This window comes from Rutilus rutilus, assembly GCF_951802725.1.
Source record: "Rutilus rutilus genome assembly, chromosome: 1".
Taxonomy (NCBI): domain Eukaryota; kingdom Metazoa; phylum Chordata; class Actinopteri; order Cypriniformes; family Leuciscidae; genus Rutilus; species Rutilus rutilus.
In genome coordinates this window covers 47,473,339-47,490,529 of record NC_140209.1, presented here as the reverse complement: position 1 = coordinate 47,490,529, position 17,191 = coordinate 47,473,339, and the positions used below count along the sequence as shown (strand labels likewise).

General features: G+C 37.0%; 1 protein-coding gene across 2 annotated transcripts in view; it reads right to left on the bottom strand.

Moving 5' to 3' along the window:
* Positions 1-13,928, bottom strand: part of gjc1 (gap junction protein gamma 1) — a 35,120-nt gene extending 21,192 nt beyond the window's left edge. The window contains exons 1-2 of one of the 2 annotated variants that reach the window (XM_084408595.1): positions 13,197-13,830; positions 4,889-4,933 (exon numbers count right to left, since the gene is read on the bottom strand). The gene's annotated coding sequence lies outside the window, so the exon portion shown is untranslated. Of the gene's footprint in view, positions 1-4,888; positions 4,934-13,196 lie in introns of both variants that reach the window. The other variant, XM_084408594.1, reaches the window with a different exon arrangement.
* Positions 13,929-17,191: the final 3,263 nt, after the last annotated feature.

Below are 17,191 nucleotides of genomic sequence, written 5' to 3'. Positions count from 1 at the left end.
AGGCCTGCCTATGCCGCGACGAGATGAGAACATCTCAACTTTTCAGAATTCCGCAAGCTCACGCAGGTCATGGTTGCATAGCAACGACAGATGCAAGTGCTTGTGGAAAGAAGGAGATAGCGGCGCGGCCGCGCTTTCCATGCGTTTTTAGACGCGATGTGTGAACGGCCCCTTTCACAGTACCTGCATTAATGACACGTCTTCTCTATTGAAGCCAAAATATTGCCACATTTCAGACGTAAAGTTCTCTTTAGGCACAGTTTCTTCGCTGTTGTCATTTTCCTCGCTTGTCTCTACTCCCGCCATTAGGTTCCCCTTTGGGCCCGATCTAGCCAATAGCATAATAGCACCTACTGGGGAGGCAGGTATAAAGATAGTAAGTCCACATTTGATTGGTCAAATTTGGATAAACAACCTATGCATGCATGCATCACACAAATACTTGGCACATAAAATAAATGCAATTTATCGCACCTCTCTGCGATACGGATATCGCATATACTATTATCGCGATAACGATAATTTTTCGATATATTGTGCAACCCTATTGATTACATCATGAAAACATCTCATAAATGGCAAAGTTTGAGTCAGCTAAATGTGTTTTTTTTTTTAAGTATGTTTTTCATACTGACACCCTGACAACTTTGATTACTGATAGGCTTTTAGGCAAAAAAATATAGGAGATTAAATTATAAAGGTGTTATCGGGAGAGGGAGTGAGAGAATGAAAGGAGAGATATATTGAGCACAAGTGTGAAGGGAGGGGTAGGCAGGCTGAAAAGGTGAGATGAAGAGAACTGGCAGGAGGGTACAATGCACTAAATGAAGAGAAAAAAGATGTAGAAGAACGCATGTCGAGGAAGATAGAGATTCTGTGATGCTTGAGGCTGTATGGTCCAAATTTAGAGTCACACTTGAAGAAAATATACCTATATCTATACATTTTGTGACTCATCTGTTATTAATCTGCCTGTTTGGGTGAAGATGTACATTTGCGACTATCTGTAAATTTTTCATTAAAGAGAGGGCCGCAGATAAGAAGTGAGAGGTGTTGCAGAGGATGCTCTCATTAAGGATAATTCAAGATCTTTTGGTGGGGGAACATCTGCTCAGTTTTAGCTAATGTTAGTGTAAAGTGATTAGTGATCCCCTACGGGAGTCACACACACCAGCGTTTACACATTTCTGGTGCGTTTGTGTTCAACTGCTGTATGTCTAATATGCTGAATCCCCTCAGAGACACTGTTAATTAAACAGACAGACTGGCATGTCCTGCTGAAGCTCTGGGGGAAGCTGGAAGTGTATAATGTATCATTGCACAACTATGTGAATGGAGTGCCGTTACCTGGAAAGAGATGCTAGATGAAAATCACACATGGGGCATAAAGCTGTGCTGAGAATTTGCAGAGACAGGATGTGACATCAGAGAAAGAAATCAACACATCCTTCTATCACTTTGTTCTGGCTAAGTGCAAGAAAAATAAACATACGAGTGAATAGTGATTTGAGGCTGGTTCTTCGTGAGAAATTTGCCTGAATCTAAACTCAAGAGTCTCACTGGTCTGAATCATAATTAACTCAGTGAGTTGACAACTGACTCACTCAGTGCACAAGATATTATGTCCAACTTAAAATGAGGACTTCAAAAAGTAACATTAAAAATGCAACTTTTTATTCTCTCCATTTTGCATTAATTCATTGTAATTAAACCAATTAGATTATTCGCAAAATGTGACATGCATAAATATTTTCCTATTTCAGTTTTGTAATTTTAAATTTGACGTAAACTACTGTTAAAATGTTTGAGTCAGAAGAAATTATTTTATTCAGCAAGGATGCATTAAATTAAAAAGTGGCAGTAATTCATCAAATAATCCAGAATTTGTTTTAATCAGTTTTCACAAAAATATTAAGCCACACAACTGTTTTAAACATTGATGATATATTTTTTCAAAACATTAACAAACTAAATTATTACAAAACATTATTTTGAACGGTCGTGTATTTACTTTTCTCACACAGCAAAGGGTCCATTTTTTTCACAGTACTTCCTGTCTCAAAGCAATGGGTCCATTGGAACCACAACAATCCAACAACAAATCTGTACAGCAAAGCAATGAGAGCAGTAGTGGGCTTGTGCTTCAAAAATAACAAGCTTCACAACTATTACACTAGAAAGTGCAAGTGTGTACACGTGTGATGTGTGTGAATAAGTGTGTGTTTTTGGAAAGCCTAGCTAAGGCAGTGTGCTCTTTACAGTTGAGCTCCTTCAGGCAGAAGATTTAAATGGCATAATTCAACATTATTTAACAGAAAACACACACAACACACACACACACACACACACACACACACACACACAATGCATCCAGGCAGTTTTTGTAGCTCTCTCCTTCAGCTGAGTCCATTTGTAAGACAGCAGTAAGGTGACAGAGGGAATCCAGAGGCAAGAAGAAAATGCCAGCACAAGTGCTCCAGAGAAGCATTTTATAAATGAATGCAATAATAATATTGCCCAGCATTTCTATGAATGGTAATGTACTGTGATGAAAAAAAAAAAAAAGTGGCCTGCAGAGATGTCATTTTTAAACACAGAGAGGACAGAGCATGGTTGAAGATAACGGTGTATATTTAAAACGGAGGTCAACCCAAACCTCTCTCTCTCTCTCTCATCTATCTATTTAAACACACACGTCCACACAAACACTGGAGCTTATTCATCAAACCATGCAGAAATTGTAAATGACTTGGGGGAAGAGAGACAGACTGCTCTGAATAGACACACGCTACAGCCATTTACATACACAATACTGCTCACATTCATGTACGTTTCACAGAAAAGGCCATTATTTTACATCTATAATCCTCACACACACACATGTGCACCGAGTTACACATTTATGCTTCATCTTAAAAGAGAACTGTTAGAAAAATGGATCACAGACTGTATGTACTGTATGTGTCTATGTAAAAGGGTGAACGGGATTAATCTCCCCAGCAACCCTTCCCCCAATCCCTTCTTTCTCTCAGCTCTCCCTCGTCCCTTATTCATCTGTTCATCTGCGCCTGTGTGTCACTGTTAACTTCATCCATCCTCTTCCTCTCGTTTTCACCATCTTTTCCATCTAAGAGGATTTTTTGGGGTTATGCAAAGCATGTTTGCAGGATTGGTAACTTCACAGCAGAACAGTGTAAATCAAATTAGACACACTTTCTCCAAAACTCTGATAAAGAGCCCTTCACCCACTTTTTCCAGTTTCATGACAGGCACCTATTGATGATACAGTGAATGACCAGTGTAAGCACATCTCAAGAAGGTGTGCAGTTCAGCAAAAAACACGAATTGATGAATGAAATGAATAAAAAAAAGAGCCGAGATGTGCAGCAAAACAAAAGTTCAGACAAAATCTACTCAAAATCGCACACCCCTTTACACCCGGTGAAACATAAATCATTTATCATTGGCAGGTTTATAAACACTAACATTCAAAAGTTTGGGGTCGGTAAGGTATTTTAATGTTTTTGAAGTCTCTTACGCTCAACAAGGCTACATTAAGTTGATGAAACTGTAATAATATTTAACAATACTGCTGTTTAAAATAACTATTTTCCATTTAAAAATATAATTTATTCTTGTTTTGGCAAAGCTGAATATTCAGTAGACGTTACACACGGCCCTTCAGAAATCAGTCTAATATGTTGATTTTATGCTCAAGAAACATTTCTTATTATTATCAATATTGAAAACAGTTGTGCTGATTAATGTTTTGTGGAAACCATAAACTTTTTTAGGATTCTTTGATGAATAGAAAGTTCAAAAGAATGGCTTTAAAAAAATAAATAATAATAATAATCTTTCGTAACATCATAAATGTCTTAACTCACACTTGTAATTCTTCTGATTCTTACAATATGACTTCCACCATGTAAATTTATACGATTGGAGCCTGCTGAGGTGAAAAGTCACTATTGTACTTCATTGCCAAAGACAATTTTACCTGCATTTGGCACCCTGCTCACATCCTTTGCCTTCATCATCCCTATCTCACTAGATGTCCATTATCATCTGCTGCTTCACCCTGACCTCCATTCTGCCTCTCTCATCATTATTCAGCCACCATAGACAGGTACTGTACTCTTATGAGTCTATGAGACTCTGACATAGTGTTAGCTTGGCCTGCAATGTAAAAATTGGTTCATTATGTGTAGATTGTAATATTAATTCTAAAACATGTATGTACACAGTAAATATGCTTACACTAACACACAGGTCCTGCTAATGATGTAGTGGAGTACACTGCTAAAAAGAAAAGTATAAATGCCTCATGAGTCATGACTGTGCAATATCAAAATATACACACACACAAACACTTAGAGAGATTATGGTATTGATTTCTGTCATTTCTGGAGCTCTTGTCTTTATTAGACTGCTGTTAAATTGATGAGAATCAAAGCGATAATCGTTACCGCTTACACAAACACACTTAAATACACACACAAGCTAGAATGTGGAAACCACGTTGTTGTCTGAAGGTACTAATTTGATAAATATAATAATTAATACAATATAATCTTCTTGTGATGATACACAAGCAAGCATTAGACATTGTTTAAGATCCATCACCTCCTAATAACAGATTTAGTTTAAATTGCTTGTTATAATGACCAAATATCTATGCTCAGAGCCACAGGATTAAACCCCTACAGCTCAGTGTTCTGTCAAAAGATGAGATCATTAGCTTTTTTTTTTTATTACAACATTATGCCTATATATTTTGCATACAGAATGACGTAAACAAATGATCCGTAAAAACAAATTGAGCTTTTGATTTGCAAGTATAAATGAGGAAGTTTATCAAGAACTGCACTGTACAATGGCTACTGACCTGAGAAGCCATTTCTGTCACTCCGTGAATTTTTGACCAACGAGGCTGATGAGACAGAATGGAGAAAAAAAAAAACGTTGCTGTTGTAGTCAATCAACAAGTTACTCAAGTCATTATATATTTGTTATAATATTTCTATATAATTTCAAATGTAACAATAAAACCATGCGTGAACAGCAGAGAAAATACTACTACTAGTCTTTTACCATTTGTTTACTGTATTTTTGATCAAATAAATACAGCCTGAGTGAGCATAAGAGATATGTTTTTCAAAACATAAAAAAATATATATTTTGAAAAGATTCAATAAGTAATTCATTTGACTGATTGACAAACCAATAAGTTATTGGTCTTTCTGAATGATTCAGTAAAAGAAAAGGCTGATAATCAGACTGTGTTTGAGCACTGTATTTGTGTGTGCAGCCAGTAAAGACATGAGGAAGAGTTGTTTACTTATTGTCTTGGCATAATTTTTTCTTCAGCTAGTCTTAAAATTTCATCACATTCAACTGCAAACAAACAACCTTGGTAATATATTTTCGTTGAAGCAGCACTGCCGCTAAATAGCGATGCAGAAAACAATGCTACACGCACATACACACATAATTCATCAGTGAGTAAAATAACTCAGGGGAACTGTCAACATTACCTCAGCTCACCTCATTATCTCTCTTTTACTCTCCTTATGGACTCGCTCTCTCTCTTCTTTCTTGGTCTGACCTCTACTTATCACCCATGCATTTCTTCATTCTGATCTTTCTTGTTTTCTATGGTTCCTGGTATTAACATCTGTCTCAGTTGATCAGATCACAAGTGGGAAGATTTCACTTACACTTGAAACACCATGAATCTCAAATGTGTCTTTGATTAATACATTAAAATTTGTGTTCAGCTGTACCTAGCTAGTACAAAACATTTTTGGAGCAATGATTGCATTACGTGCTATGTTGACATTGGCACTACAGCTATAAACAGGGTTGTGTTCGCCATTTCACAGTGAAATAAAGATTTAGTGAAGGTGAATTAGTGAATTAGTGAAGATTTAGTGAAATCACGGTTTTCTTTTGAAGGCAAATTCAGCAAGACTGCACTGGGTTTGACATCAAATTCTCCCCTGCAGATAAAAAACAAAACAAAAACAAATACACACACACAACAATTCTCCGGTAGGCCATATGGACAAAAACCCGATATTCTAGACACATTGTTGGAAATACTTTCCCTTGCACGTCGGCATTAATATATATATACACAGCTTGGCCCTAGAACATCTTTAACACAGTTGTAAACAGTGGAGCTACACTAGCTGTTGTCTTGACCTCAAGCTGTAGTCACTGTTCGAAATCACTGAACCATTACTGGTGTCATCATCTTCTAGTACGTACTGCAGGAATGCCCCTGAACACAAAGCCACGAACGCTAACTGGGAGCTGTTGAAGTAGGACAAAAATATTTACAGCTACTTTCCACCGTTGTATTTACTGCATAATATAACACCTACAATTCAGGTCTCAAACTATTCTTTGCACTTTAGGGAGGTAAAAGATGAGAGCGCATCAAATCCCAAATTCGTAGGCTCCAGCATTCACAGGTTCGACTCTTAATAACATGAATTATGTATAAACTTAGTGTGCCATCATGCACCTTGACTGTTAAATCTAATCCACAGCTGAAGCATATTAGTGCTGCATCTGCTTTTGTGACATATTAACGATTCTGCGTGTGCTTTACCGTACCTTTCGCTATGCCTCCATAATTGTGTCCTAAAGCTTTTAGCTTCTAATGCTAAAATATCTCTCACCTGTGTGTGATGGATGGCTTAAATCCATTTTTATAATCCATATTTGAACCTTGTTTTGACCTGTCAGATTTTTTTCTTTTAAGATGTAAAAGCTTCCAAGAAGACTGCAAAAAAAAATCTTACTCTGTATTTTGTCTGGTTTTTCAGTACAAAAATCTAAACATTTTTCTGTCCATGAGGAAAGAGGCAACTTAAGTCTAAGGGAAAACCAGTTTTTCTTACCTCATATGGCATAATTTTTTTTAGTTACTGTTTTAAACATAAACTCATTTGATAAGATATTAATTATTGATTTCTGATCAAATAAGTAATTTTGCGTCTCAAGTAAATGAATCTTGATTTAAGAATGTTTAGATATTCGTACTGGAAAACAAGAAGAAAATACTGAGTAAGAAAATCCTTTTTTGGCAGTGAAAGGAAGAGGGAAAGAAGAAGAGAAGAAACACACAATAGTACCATGAAGTGAGGCACAGCTTAGAATGAGTATAGGAAATATTTCAGTCTCCATGGAAACGATGACTTGCCATAGAGGGGATTTCTCCCAAATCTGAGCTTTAGGCCTTTGATCAAGGTATGTGCGAAAATGTGTGTCTGTGTGTGCGTTTTTAGAGAGAGAGAGAGAGAGAGAGAGAGAGAGCAGCAGCAGCAATGTGTTCCTCCATTGACGACTCATAATCCCATACCTGCAGATGATTCCATAATAAATGAAAAGCTGCATAAAAACGGAGATTAGACTCTAACAATGGAATTCCATTTCCATGGACACAATCATTTCCAAAGTCAAACAATGAAATTCCATTACAGTTTAGAGTGCATTAAACCATAGGAAAATTCAGTTGTTGGCCTCAAGAAAAATATTTTCAGAATTGCCCTCTACGTTGCAATAAATCCTCCAGCAAATGTTTTCTTTTCTCTCTTTCCTCTCTACCTTACACACTCTTACAGCATAAACACCCCGTCAGACAATATAAATCAACAAAGTTTGTAAGTAGGAGAAACTCCATGGAATGCATCTCACCTCCTTTTCTATTTTTACAGGTTGAATTAAAGCTTGTTTATCTGAGGGGCACTTGTCTCTCCTTCCCGTTACCTCTACTTCTACCCATAACTGTTATAAATACATCAAGCTATTTAAAACTAAAGAGAGATTTAAGGTTCAAGGACAGGGGATCAAAATGAGCGAGAAGGCCAGGGAGGAAGAGCCGCAGAGCAAATGCAAAGATGCTGGGTTAGCGTTAGCACGCTAGCATATGTGTCGCCGGCGGGCTTTTTCCTCGTCTGGAGCACATGGTGGCCCTGCGCTCTGATTGGCTCGGCCCTTGTGGCCATGGAAACCCAGCCATGGGTGAATGATACCCCCTCTGAACATGACTTGGGGAAAAGACAGGAAACAAGGACATCACTCTTTCGCACACAGACACACACACACACACACACACACCCTGTCTAATACTTTTTGACCTGTGTTGGAGGACTCATGTTTTATGTTGATTATGCAACCAAGGGGTCTGTCACTGTGCTCATGGCAGGATCACTGAGGGGGAGTTAGAGGTGAACAGAGAGGAGAAACAGATCACATGGAAATGAAATAAAAAGAAATAAAAAGTGCAAGAACGCCTTGTTTTTCTTCCTTGTACTTCCTTGTTAATTTACTCCTGTTGTAAGAGCACAAATGTATTCACTTAGAAGAGCCAGATATCCATGTGTGTCTTCATTTTGGCACTACCCACATTATATTTGCTTAACTGAGTGAAACAGCCCCAGTTAAGTAAATACTAAACAAAACAATATCTTTTTTTATATTTACTTTTTGTTCAAATGAATGTGTACCTTTAATATGTTGTCATAAACATCCAGTCAGAGTCAGATGTTGATTCAACTGACGGATTCAGCAAGTAATTTGTTAGACTGATTTGAGTCAATGACTGTGATTTTGTTGTCTGATTTAAATGTTTTTTTTTTTAAATAAATTAAATGCATGTAAATAAAAATAAAGAAAAAATGTTTTTTTTTTTTTAAATAGCACCCATCCTTCTTGTCAAGTCCTTATGTACTTTTTCGAATGGAACATTTTCCCCATCACATTCAAATCAGATGACAAACTCTCAAAAATTGTTTTAATTATTATAACAAACAAACAAACAATAAATAAATAATAATTTAAATAACTGTAATTTTTAAATAAATTAATTCACTATGGTACTGTACTTACAGAAGCACTGCAAATACTTCAGATGGAATGTGTTTAAATAACTCACTAACAGGGTACATATCCTGGGTAGGGCCCTATGCGGAAAACGCGGACGGAATCACGGAATTTACACATGAAAACGGAATTCTCTTATACGCACGGAATTTGCATATGTTTTGTTGACATATTAAATAAACTATTTTTTTTTACTTCCTTCTTATTTTTTAAAACAACAAACGTACAAAGGTCTCTACCTAAACCCAGAGCCATATAGAGAGACATCTGTCAATACAGTTAATATACAGGGATGCAAACATTAGTTATTTCTAATGTAGGCGCACGGCAAGCGCACTTATTTTTTCTGACTGCAGACTGCTGTCACTTTAAGGCTGAATGCAAGGATCCAATACACTGATACATATCCGATGTTCACGTTTCCTTAAGACATAACCGACTGCGTTTAAGTGAATACTCGCCAAAATAGACATTTTGACATAATTTTCTGCGTATTTGTCTGTTCAAGCGTGAAAAGACGTGAACGAGCTCGATTCTCAACTCGTGTCACTTGTCACATGATCACGCTTTTTCAGATTTATCCATATGTCTGCTCTTCTCTTCCTCCCAGACGTTTTTGAGTGTATGCCAACTTATGTCCCGCTGGGTACATAGGTTTACAATTCAAATGTGCGCATCTACAACATCGTCTTCCCAAATCGTCCCTCCCTAACATTATTGCCTCATTTTTATTAGTTGACAAAAATGTCACTAGATTTTCATCATAGTTTTTGTTTATTTATGTTTATTAAGTCAGTTAAAAAATTAACACTGGTTCAGTATGCTTTTTCTTACTCTGTATTTCACTATATCTTTTTGACAGGACCCAGACCTGGCTGGGTCAACAGAGCACATGTACTTGTCTTTGAAACAGGTTGTGTCACCACATTGACTTGTGTATGAGAAAGAGAAAGATTTGAAAGAGATGATATTGGGCAGGCCATGGGAGGGAAAGCTGTAAATCAGGATGGCTTGTGTTTGTGTGTGTGTGTGTGTTTTACGTGGCCTCGGTTGTCTCAGTGTGTCCTGTCTTTGCAGTCATCCCTTGCTGTCACAAAGCATTAATACTGACTGCAGATTTACTCACTCAGCCACAGAAGCTGAGAATGCACACTCACGTGTGTGTCTGTGTGTGTTTTGGATGGCAAAGGTTCACTTCGGCACTGAGCTGAGTGGAAGAAAAGAATCACATGAGACTCCTTCCCACTGGGAATGTCACAGAGGATCTATAACTACACACACACACACACATAAAAACATGCTGCGTCTATGGTGTGTGTGCATCAGACAGAATGATGGAGTCATTATGAATCACCATGATGATAAGTACAGCACTCCTATGTAGAAAACAGTGCGCACACAAAAACTCACATAATACATTACAGATTATCTTTATAGTGTGTGGATGGGTCAGGTTTTGCTTAGACTGTGGTGATCAAATGTTACAAGAAGAGGGCCTGATAACCATACTACATATCGTTTCGCCATCGTTCATTTTAATCTCCATATGGATGATAGATTGACACTGACTTTGTAACAGACTTGCTGAGAGGCTTCAGAGCCTCCCCATATATCTGATGCCGCCTCGATCTGGGTGGTCAAAACTGGCCTTGACCAGCCGGAACGAAGCAGTCTGTTTTGTCTCTTTAAGCGTGTGTATGTTCACATTAGAAAGCTGTACACAGGCCAGGTTCCTCAGATCAGGCTCCTGGACTAGAGTGTGCATGAGCGTGTGTGTAATTGCATGCCAGACAGAATGTGCTCCTCATCACTCTTTTACCCTGGCAAAGTGCAATTTCCATCCCTTTCTTTACTATTTTTCTTTCTACAGTAAAGTCCAAACGTCTACTCTGTGTATGCATGTAATAAGTCACATAGAAACACTGTTGTCTCACACCCAGGTCATCCTGGTAGACTTGGGATGAAAAAGAGAAAAATAGAAAACAAAGAACATTAAATATGATGGGTGTGTGTGTGTGGGAGAGGGTGTCTTGACATGGCATAAAGGCATTGTGTCTGTACGCAGAACACACACAAAATGCAGAAATGTTTGAATTTAAAAATGCTAATTATTCATTATATTATTTATTAGATACAATCTTTAAAATATATTTAATAAACAGGCGTTTCTTAAACTATTGGCACTTTTTTTGTTATTAGGAGCAAACTTGTTTGTTTATAGCACTCTTTGTTTAGTTTTAATCTTGCAATTAAAGTTTTTTTATGAGAGATTTTCTTTGTTTAAGATTAAAAGTGTATAGGTCTGTTACAGGTGGAAAGTAAAATCTATACATAAAGATATTTTAAAGTAACAAAAATAAATGATTAATTTAAGGCATGGTAAAAAGAGTTTAATTTTAATCGTTCATCTTTATCAATTAAATTTTTTTAAATAATATAAATATATGATTTTTGGATATGATTTTTCAAAACTCACGGACACCTTTAACACGGCATTATCAAAGTATGCAAGCTTTTCAGAGCCATAAATCCATCACTGGGCAAACCAACTTGTCCAGCTTCTCACGATTCACGACTATTTAAGCAAGTGGTCATTGTAATTTGAAATAAAATGTGTGAGCAATCCAGACATATAAGGTGCCTACAAAAACAAAGCAACTTGAAATGCAAAGAAAGAAAGAGAGAAAGAGAGAGAGAGGCAATTTTGGAGTGAAGTGAATGATTAAAAATAAAAAAGTAGGCCTATCTATATTGGCTACTTCAGTACCAGATAAAAACATGTGTTTTTGATGGTTTTAAGATGACTGACTGTTATAGATGGATTGTCTACGACACATTACAATCTGCCTGATGTGAATTTTAACAATTGAATAAACAGCTGCACTAAATCCTATTAACAGCTGTTTTAAAATAATATAGTAGAAAAAATATATTAAATAAATGCTAAAAGGTATTTTGTGACTTTACGCACCACCACTCCACCTCTGCTAATTAAATACTTTTCATGCTCTAATATCAGCTAATTGCTTTAATCAGATGTTTTGGTGCATAACTGTGACAAATACCTGCAAGGCTTGTTGCTGTGGAGCAACAGCACTGTACATTGAACGTTTAACTGAAAAACATGGTGTCCTCTTAAAGACGTTAAACAGACAGACCCGGACCAAACAATGAATAAAACCAGCTGGTCACTAAAAAAAATGCAATCCTCTCCAAAACAAAGACGGATAACACGTTAGGTTAGGGTCCAATCCTCACTACTAACTAGTTGCTTATTGGCCGTTTATTAGTTCTAATAAGCAAATATTAATGCCTTATTCTGCATGACCATAATCAACATCCCTAAATCCTACCCAATACCTATACTTAACAACTATCTTACTAACTATTAATATGCCGTAATTAGGGGTTTATTTGAGGCAAAAGTCATAGTTAATAGAGAATTAGACCCTAAACTAAAGTGTGACCCAAAGATGTTTTTATTCCCAAAATATATTCTGAAAAGCATAGACATGAGGGAGGGACTTTCCTGGAAATCTCTGCTTTATTGAGGGTAACTTTAACAAGTATCTTCCTCTTTTTTCAATCATAACTTCTTTTATTTTTAATTCAGCTGTTGTTGTGCTTATTTATTAAAGGAATAAAAAACAAAAAGAAAGAACAAGAGAAAGGTAGAAGAGAAAATATATGACGTTGTTGTCTCATTAACAAGTTAGTATAAGAGTTTAACTACTTTAAGCTCAGTCATCAATACATAAAATTACACAATACTATTAAATACATCAATTATGAAGGATATATAAAGTAGAAACATGACCATGTCTTCGCGTATGCTTTACTGTGCACAACGGCACCAGATAAAACATTTACTAAAATTTCAACTAAATCCACAATTTCAGCTTTCACTCTCTTAAGACCAAGCAAAACCAGTGCAAAACAGAAACTGTGAAGTCTGTAATGCCGTTTTGTTTCTGTCAGCAACAAAACCTTAAACCAAACCCGTGGGTAGCCTAATAGTGTCATTATTGGCGATTTTTTTTTTTTTTTTTTTACAGTGGTTTCACTATCAATGCGCTGCGTACATCAATGCGATCTGTTCTTTGTACTATCAATGCGAATGTACAAAAGTACATTTTTAATGGTCCTTCATTAAAGTATAGTATACCATTTCTTGATATTCATCATAACCTCGTCAAAATGTAGTAACGCGCTTCAGTTCTGTCATTCACGCGCACGTGCTGTTTCTCCACACACATTATCTTGCTATTAAAATTCAAATATGGCTGAAATATGATTCTTACCGCTCTGCGAGTCTGTGATGATTATTTTATGGAGAAGGATGCCGAAATGACGGAAGGTCCCAGTATTTTAATCGCTGCCCAAGTCCTCCGTTGTTGAACTCGCCTTCGCTTCTGTCTTGTCACCGTTGAACCCTTCACGAGACCTCAGAGCGTGACTGAAATTACCCGATTTTAACATACTGTTCGGTAACTAGCGCTATTTTACGACGTATTGTGAGTGTTGTTAATAATCATTTGCCATCTGTCGTTCTGTTCATAAATTCAGTTGGATGAATTCAGTCATTTCGAAGAAATCACTGCCGATACTCGCTCACCGTTGAGTTCATTTTCGCGCGCCTAGCGAGAGCTGTAGTCTCGTGCCCGTATTTACCTGGCGAATTAATCTCTCGCGCTTGAAGTGTCATTTTTAATCGCGCGCCTAAAGTCACTCACTTCATTGCACACGTGCGACCTATCCATCCGACTAACTGTCAAAAATAAATGACTACGATTTCAAGCGGTGTCCGCATCTCCTCTCCGTCCTCGCGGGGAGGCTGGGACACAATGACTGCTTGCACGGATTTTACCCACGCCACTTTTTCGGATGTTTCTCGCAGGGAAAGGCAAAAGTGCACGACCTTGTCTGAGGGATGCTACGGCGTGTACAACTGAAGGGGAAGCATGACGGATGGTTGCACACTGACGAGAGGCATTTCTGACGTTCACAAAAGTCGAAGGATGATTGACTTGCGCGCAAGCACGATGCGCGCGCCCGCTCTCATGCATGATTTCCTCTGGACATAAAAAGCCAGTGTGTTCTAACTTCAATTTAAGCTGTTTATTAAATTATTTTGTTATCTGTTTCGATACAAATTAGACTATAAATGATAGACATTTGTAATAAATTGTTTTAATACATTTAATAATTTGTTCTATAGTAAATTATCAGAGAAAATAAAGCAAAACCTGGAACATTGGATAGGTTTTAACTTTTAAACAGAAAAATATCATTTTCTTTTTTTATGATTCCTACTAACATACTGTTATTGTACTCTTAGTCCATTATTTTCTTCAGCTTAATTTAGACTTCTAATACCTGCCCAGCCCAATATCCTCAATCAGAATTTGAGTTGATAGTTCTTACCCTGAAACCGTGTTCCATCAGTCTCAAGTCTAAACGAGCCATTGTAACCTCTCCATCTGCTTCTCTGACATTCAGGCACTCTGACAGGAACTTTGACAGGCTGACTGGTTCAGGTGCATTGGCTGACATCTTATACAGACGGTGACATTGGAAATGGGGTTTCCTCCAAACCAGAGGCATCTCTCTCTCCCTCTGTTTTCTTTGTGTTCTGTCTCTCTCTCTTTCTCACTTGTCAAATGATGGCAGGGCTTAGGTTGGTAAGAGTCCAGGGCATGAAATAATTATTGTTGCTAGGATGGCATAGATATGATCAAACTGTTCACATAGTTGTGACTGGGAGGTAGGGTGAAATCAGGCTTCCAAAAGTTTGTGTACTCTGGGTGGTTTTGATGAACAGAAGGGTTTTCGGCATATGGTGCTCAAAAACAGCCTGAAGTGACACGGAGGGCTCCAGTACATCTCTTTGTCACATTATCTTGTGGTGTCTGCCAGAAATTCCCTGGCGCCCTGTTTAACATGAATCTCCCACTCTGACTTGTGGGAAAGGAGAAGAGTAGTAGAGGCATCACTGAGACGTTGGATCAAGATGGTGACACTGTCACATCAAATCACTCCATTAATCTGTCACTCAGTGTGATTGAATAAATGATCAGACAACCACAGCTCATTTCAGAGTTTTATTTTTCTACCATTGTGTGAAGTCGAAATGCCAGAGTTTGTTCCAAAACTTTCTTCAACCACTAAAATATAATTTTAGAATATTCACATTGTGATTGAAATTCCATTTATTATCATGACATTACAGTCATCATAATTCATACTTTGACAGTATCACATTTTTGCCTCAACATACAGTAGTGACACTTTATTACATATTTATTAGCCTATATTTATACTTTTTTATGAAATATTCATTAAATAAATATTTTGTATGCATCTTGTGCAGTTGTGCCTGGAGTGTAAAACTAATGTATGCATTCCATGTTTCAATTGTATCATTTGTTATAATGCAATGAAACATGTCAAATTACAAAACTGCTGGCAGTTTGAAAATGGACCAATACATGGGAATCCTGTTGAACACAATGTAACCAAGTGTGGAGGATCTGTTTTGAAATCAAATGTGTATTTTTCAACATGACAACGATCCCAAAAACACAGCGCATGCAAAAAAGCTGTGCTCAATAAAAGTGTTCATGCTTAGCATTTTGAAGTCTTAAGTGGCCTCCTTAGTCCCCTGACCTTTGAGCCATTGAAAACCTTTGGGAAATTTTAAATAAGCCATGTGATAAGCCATGCAGGTCTTTCAATGAAGCTCAAATTTGAGAACAACTTAAGGAAGATTGGAAAGAAGTTAAGCATGAAACATGTACAAAGTTTAGTGAGTCAATGCCCAGGAGAATGGCTGCTGTAATCAAAAACAAGGGAGAAACAAACAAAATATTAATAACTGATTACATTGTAGTCAATGTATTCTTTATTTTGTAAGTTTTTTTTTTTTTTTGCATAATACAATAAAATCCAGATTTAATTATATGTTGGAGTTTACCTTTCTTGCCAAATAATTTAATTGTCATTTTAAGGCGAGACACCCCAGGTGAATAGGGTAAAAAAAAACTAATAAATATCACCATACCTCACCAGTTGATTGATTACATTAATAATAGCAAAAATGTTATGTTTAAATATGCAAAGTAGGTGTTGTCTAATTAAATATGCACTAATTTACATACATTTCTAGAACAAAAATCTGAACATTGGATGAAGTCAGTTTAAAAATGATTGTTTCAGTTATTTGATATATTAGAGAAAAACGTTTTTACAGAGGGGATTTAGGATATCTCTATGTATCACTCCACAAATCAGAAAATACTGTCAACAGCCAAAAATAATAACATTTTCGCCCTTTTTTTTAGGAATAAAATGTTGTATAAAATCAGGAAAATTATATATGAACAAACCCCTTTGTAAAAACCTTCATAATACTGATAAGAATAAAACTAAATTTTGGTGTGTGTAAGCGTTACTGAAGTGGAGATTTCTGGCTCAGTGTAGGAGGAAAAACTCATTTTGAGAAAACGGCCTTTAAAGATATATACTGTAATTGAAATCTACAGTTGAGAATAGATAAAGTGCTCTAAAAGATACAGTTAAAACTGTATTTTGGATGTTTTCTGTCCACAAGTCTGAAAAGAAAAACACTTTATGAGAAGCCAAAAAGCCGATAATCTCAAAATTGACAGATGCATGAAAAAACACTGTTTTTGCCTGTAGTGTCTCCCCTTAATATCTTAACCAAGTTTAGTGTATTCTTCTTCTCAACATATTCCTCATATTCTGATTGTTTAATAGAACATGAAGTGTCCTTAATAGCAAGCATTGTGCAAATACCGGTGTCACGATCAGCCACACTACATTTCCCATAATTCACTGCCTGGACTCATCTTCACTGATTGCATTCACCTGTGTCTCGTCACCCTGTTAGTCTCCCTAACCTATTTGTACCCTGTTCACTCATTCACACTCCTGAGCATTTCTTCATGGTTTCCTGGTTCCTGGATCCCGGATCCCCTGCCTGTTCCTCGATTATTCTCCTGCCTCTGACCCCTGCCTGTGTTCGTTCGTTCGTTCGTTCATTTGTTTGTTTGTTCGTTTGTTCGTTCATTTGTTCGGACTGCTTACCTGTGTTTCGACCATTGCCTGTTTCTTGGATTACGTGTCTGGATTAACCCTAATAAAGCTGCATTTGGATCTCAACGTCTTGTCTCTGAGCAGTTGCGTAACAACCGGACATCACTTGTGTCCACTACTGTTCATCAGACCTGCTGTTGCTAGCAATTCTTTTGCTTTCTTCATCATTTCTGTTAAACAT